Source organism: Mirounga leonina, unplaced genomic scaffold (genome assembly GCF_011800145.1).
Source record: "Mirounga leonina isolate KUSES-001 unplaced genomic scaffold, KU_Mleo_1.0 Mir_53, whole genome shotgun sequence".
Classification (NCBI taxonomy): Eukaryota; Metazoa; Chordata; class Mammalia; order Carnivora; family Phocidae; genus Mirounga; species Mirounga leonina.
In genome coordinates, this window is record NW_023270807.1 from 3,787,332 (window position 1) to 3,792,747 (window position 5,416).

The 5,416-nt window shown below is 50.1% G+C and overlaps 1 protein-coding gene across 2 annotated transcripts in view; it reads left to right on the plus strand.

Moving 5' to 3' along the window:
* Window positions 1-1,670: 1,670 nt before the first annotated feature.
* RAB44 (RAB44, member RAS oncogene family) overlaps window positions 1,671-5,416 on the plus strand; it is a 34,695-nt gene continuing 30,949 nt past the window's right edge. For both annotated transcript variants that reach the window (XM_034991161.1, XM_034991162.1), the window contains exon 1: window positions 1,671-2,042. The gene's annotated coding sequence lies outside the window, so the exon portion shown is untranslated. The remainder of the gene's footprint in view (window positions 2,043-5,416) is intronic.

Here is a 5,416-nt window from a genome sequence, read left to right on the forward strand (position 1 = left end):
CATTGTTCCTTCTCCCTGAACACTCTTCTTCTAGATTTTCTTCCTCATAAGCTCTCTTCCAATATCACCTCCTCAGAGAGGCCTCCTCCAGCCACCCCATCTAAAGTATGCTTCCCACCCTTTTATTCATTCACTTTGCTTTACTTTTCTTCATAGCACTTATTGCTACCAGACATTATATGACGTATCATTTTTTTTTTCCCTCAGTTTTATATCCTCAGTGCCTAGCACAGTGCCTGGCACATATTAGGTGCTCAATAAATATTTTTGAATAAAAAATCAATGCTTTATTTAATTCAATAAAGCTATAGAAACTCTCTGAGTATTAATTTCCTCAGCCGTGAAAATGGGGTAAAAAGGATGGTTCGTTGGGAGAATATATATTAATTTAGAAATTAAATTTATTAAATTTTTTAAAGGTTTTTTTATTTATTTGACACAGAGAGACACAGCGAGAGAGGGAACACAAGTAGGGGGAGTGGGACAGGGAGAAGCAGGCTTCCTGCTGAGCAGAGAGCCCGATACGGGACTCGATCCCAGGGCCCCGGGATCATGACCTGAGCCGAAGGCAGCCGCTTAACGACTGAGCCACCCAGGCACCCCTAAATTTATTAAATTTTAAAACTTTTTGTTTTGAAATAATTTCAGACACACAGAAAAGCTGCAAAAATAGTAAAATAATTCCCATATACCCTTCACCAATAGTCCCTACATGTGAACATTTTACCACACTTCCTACATCATTCTCTCTCTGAATATGTACAAATTATTTTTACATTTATTTTTGAGTGGATCATGTGTAAAGATGGTACAAAATAAACAGTGGAACCTAAACTTCCCTCCTTCTCTATCCCACTTCTCTCCAGCCCAACTGCTACCAGTTTCTTGTATATTCGTCAGAGATATTTGGTGCATTTACAGCCATATATGAAAGCACATGTATTTATAGAGCATAAATTTCATCCATACACTTTTTTTTCTTCATGCAAAGCATACTAGACTCACTGTTCTAGCACCTTGCTTTTTTTTTTTTTAAAGTAATCTCCACACCCAATATGGGGCTCGAACTTACAACCTTGAGATCAAGAGTCCCACAGTCTGCTGACTGAGCCAGCCAGGTGCCCCTGTACCTGGCCTTTTTTTTTTTTTAAGATTTTATTTATTTATTTGAGAGAGAGAAATAGAACGAGTGGGGGGAGGGGCAGAGGGAAAGAATCTCAAGCAGACTCCCCACCAAACGTGGAGCCCAACGAGACCCAATTCCATGACCCGTGAGATCATGACCTAAGCAGAAACCAAGAGTCTGACGCTTAACTGACTGAGCCACCCAGTCGTCCCTGAAATGCCACTTTTAACATACATTAAATTCCCATATGTACTTGAGTCTATTCCTGTCAATTCTGTTCCATTGATTCATCCTTGTATATTCATGCATGGGTACCACACTCTTTTGGTGGTTGTACCTGTACAGTATATTTTGGTATTAAGTTAGACTATTCTCTAAAAGATGATTTGGATGTAGGCCTGCCCTGGTTTTCCTCACCGTCTGAGGTCAAGGACGTGAGGGAAGGCACGGTGTGCAGTTACCCAGGACAGTCCATATACCCAGCTTTAGCCAGAACCGGGCCTATCAACGCTCTGGCTGGGGTAAGACACAGCGTCATGCTGGCAACCAGAGCCTCGGGTCCAAGTTCTGGTTTTGCCCCCGAGAGCTGAGTGACCTTGACCAGCCCATCTTGCCCTTCAGAGCCTCTGCTTACAAGGACCTCCCTTCCATTTCTAGCAGTCTCCAATTCTAAGAGTCTAGGGTGAGGGGTCTGGGGAGTACCAGGCAAGATTATGAAAGGACACCCAGTGCTCACTTCTACAGGAAGTCGCATAGATAACACAGGAGATTGGCTTGCTGGGGAACGGAAAGAGCGATTAAGCAAGAGACAAGACTGTTAACAGTTCCAGAGCTCGTGGGCTCCTGGGGGCAGCGGTTACCTCATCACCAGGTCCAGGAGGCCAGGACTGTGAGCACGACGGGGAGCCTTTGAGAGGTGGGAGCCACCTGGAGTTGCAATGCTTCTTTTCTTTGGAGGGGGTGAGGATGGGAGAAGGAGCAGTCTGGGTCTCCACCTGGCTCTTATGACCAGGGTACAAAGGTCTGAGCCCTCTTTTTTCGAGAGTTTGGAGCTCCCTGCATGGTCTCAAGAGGGCACTTGGGCAGGGGACTGGGATAGATTGCCTACCTTAAATGGCCGTGTGACCTTGGGCAAGTCACCTGGCTTCTCAGAGCCTTGGTTTTTCTATCGAGTTGGTGAGGGGAAGAGAGGGTAACTAGACTGGAGCAAGGCACTGGGTGGTCTCTCAGACCCACCAACTTGGACAATTTGGGTTCAGTGACCATCGCTATTACTTGCAGTTATTGAACTAAGTGGAGTGAAGAGCAGACCCAGTTCCTTGTCCCTTTGGTGAGAGAATGAAGGAATTGGGGGAAACCTAGCACAGCTGCCCCCTACCCCATTTTTCTTATGTGGCTCTCCACTCCTTCCCTGACCCAAAGCCTGTGGTGTCTGCTCCCCTAACCCAATCCCCCAGTGGGGAGCTGATTCCTACAGTTGCCTGGGAGGAGGATCCATTTGCTCTCAAGTCTGGCTTCCAACTTTGTATGATTTCTTGGGCGAGGAATGTGGGGAGACGTGGGAGTGCTGAGGGTGCGAATGTGTGTTCCTGGTCACGAGGGGCTTCTGACTGTTAAGGGCGCGAGGTCGCCATGATCCAGCGAGGGGAATGTGGCAGAGGAGGGGGGGTGCCCCCGCCGGCTGACCCCGAGGGGTGTTGTTGTGAGTGACTCTGAGTGGGCAGGGACCTCCGTACACGCGAACGATCTGTGAGGAAGGTCCTGTCAGACCCGTGAGCGTGTGGTCGGTGGTGGGAGCCGGCTGAGGAGGGAGTGTGCGTGTGTGTGTGTGCGTGTGTGAGCACCCGTGTACCCGCACGTGAGGAGTGACTGAGGATGTCCCCACTATCTCTGGGTAGTCATGCTTGGCCGTGAAAGGGGTGCAGACTACTTTTAGGGTGTGCTATGAGGCCATGAAGGGGGAGTTCGCCATCCCCGACGCTTGGTGGTTATACTTTGAGGCAGTGCTCGGGGTAGGGAACGGGCTGCCTTTCCACCCTAGGCCTCCTGAGTGGCCTCCAGGGAGGGAAGGACTGATCGCTGAGGCTGTGGCAGGGCGGGAGCTGGTGAGGTGTCCAGAGGATTCTCTCTTCTTCCTTCCTTCCTCCTTCCCTTCCTTCCTCCCTCCCTCCGTTCCTTCCTTCCTTCCTTCCTTCCTTCCTTTTAGAGAGAGAGAGAGAGAGAGAGCGAGCAGGGGAGGAGCAGGGGGGCAGAGAGAGATCATAGCACGCGGACTCCCCACTGAGCGCAGAGCCTGACGATCTCACGACCCTGAGATCATGACCTGAGCCAAAACCTCAACCGAATGAGCCACCCAGGCGCCCCAGAAGGTGCTCCTTTCTTATGAAACGCCAGGGGACTGTTGGAAATGGGCTGTGGAAGTGCAGCCCGACGAGGAACTCCCTGAAAGCCATGTCAAAAACATCCCATATCCTGGGATATGGCCACAGGGAATGTACTTCTAATTTCCTTTACTTGTGGGAGCCTGGCAGACTTAGTGACGTGGCCCCCATATCATTATAAACTCTTCTCCCAGGGCTTCAGTTCTAGAAGCTTCTGCACTGAGAATCTTATCTTGCTGCCTCTTGTATGTTATCTTCAACGGAAGTACATGTGCAACTTGAGTTTCTAAGTCTTTTTCTTTTTTTTAAAGATTTTATTTATTTATTTGACAGAGAGAGGGAGAGCACAAGCAGGGGGAGGGCCAGAGGGAGGGGGAGATGCAGGCTCCCCACTCAGCGGGGAGCCCCATGCGGGGCTCGATCCCAGGACCCTGGGACCATGACCTGAGCTGAAGGCAGACGCTTCACCGACTGAGCCACCCAGGCGTCCCGAGTTTCCAAGTCTTACACCGACAAGCAAAGCTGGCCCACTCCGCCCTGCTCCAGAAGCCTTTGTCCCACTCATGCTCTGTCTGGCATTCCACACAGGGGCTTCCGCCACCAAGGAGGTACCTCTCCAGGAAGTGGTCTTGGGGCACGGCTTGGGCAGGCCTCTGCATCTCAGAGCCTCCCTCGGTTTCCTCACAGGTCCAGTGGGAGGAAATAGTATCTGTACAGTACTCAGTTTTGCTGAGGCTCCAATGGAATTTCACGCCCCCTCCACCCCCTGCCATGTGGTCACCACTATTGTCAACGCCACCTTTATCCAGCAGCCACTGTGGGCTGGGCATAGCCGTGGACGCTTCATGTGTGTTATATAGTCAACCAGGGTTTGCAGAACGCCACCTGCACGCAGGGCACTGTTCTAGGCATTTGGTAATTAGAGCAGTAAACGAAAGAATATACTTTCAACTCACGTGAAGCTGACATTTCAGTAAGAAACGGTGGAAATTTTACCAGCTAAATAAAACACTATCCTGAGAACATGACACGTGCTGAGAGAAAGCAAAGCCAGAAAGGGAGGTGGGCCATGCTAGGAATGGGCGGTGGTGTTTCAACTTGAATGATCGGGTCCAATCCTCACAGCAACCTTCTGGGGTAGATACCAGTCCCACGTTCCAGTAAGGAAGCTGAGACACGGGAACGTTAAGTGACTTGCCCAAGGTCACACAGCTTGCAAGCAGCAGGCCTGGGAGAGGCAGAGGTCTGTCTGACTCAGAGCAGTGTGACTGGAAGTCACTTCCTCTCTTGGGCCTCCTTTTCCACATCTATGAATCAAGATGGTGGGATGGACTGCCTGGAAGAAGGCACACCTCTTCCTAATTCACCTGATGGAACCAGTGCCTTGTGGCAGGAGGGCTCACCACTGTGCCAGCCTTCAGCTGGTCCTCAGTAAATGCTTGTCACCCGAGCGCATGCTAGATCTTGGGAACGGTTTGGGCAGAAGAATGTCTTCTTGGCAGAGGTATGCTGTACTGCTAACTGTTCTTTGAGGGGGAAAAAGCCCTGATTTGTAGTGTTTGCTGGCTCATGTGGTGTAAATAGTCCCGCGGTGGCTGATCCCAAGCCACTGGGCTAGGAAGAAATGTGTGCAATTGGCTTTTGCAAAGCCCCTCAGATCTGGCTCTGCAGCTTTCATCTATGATCTTAAAACTGCATCTGGGGGTGCCTGGGTGGCTCAGTCGGTTAAGCGTCTGCCTTCAGCTCAGCTCATGGTCCCAAGGTCCTGGAATCGAGTCCCATATCTGGCTCTCTGCTCAGCAGGGAGCTTGCTTCTCCTTCTCCCTCTTACCCCACCCCTTCGCTCATGCTCTCACTCTGTCAGAAAGAAAGAAAGAAAGAAAGAAAGAAAGAAAGAAAGAAAGAAAGA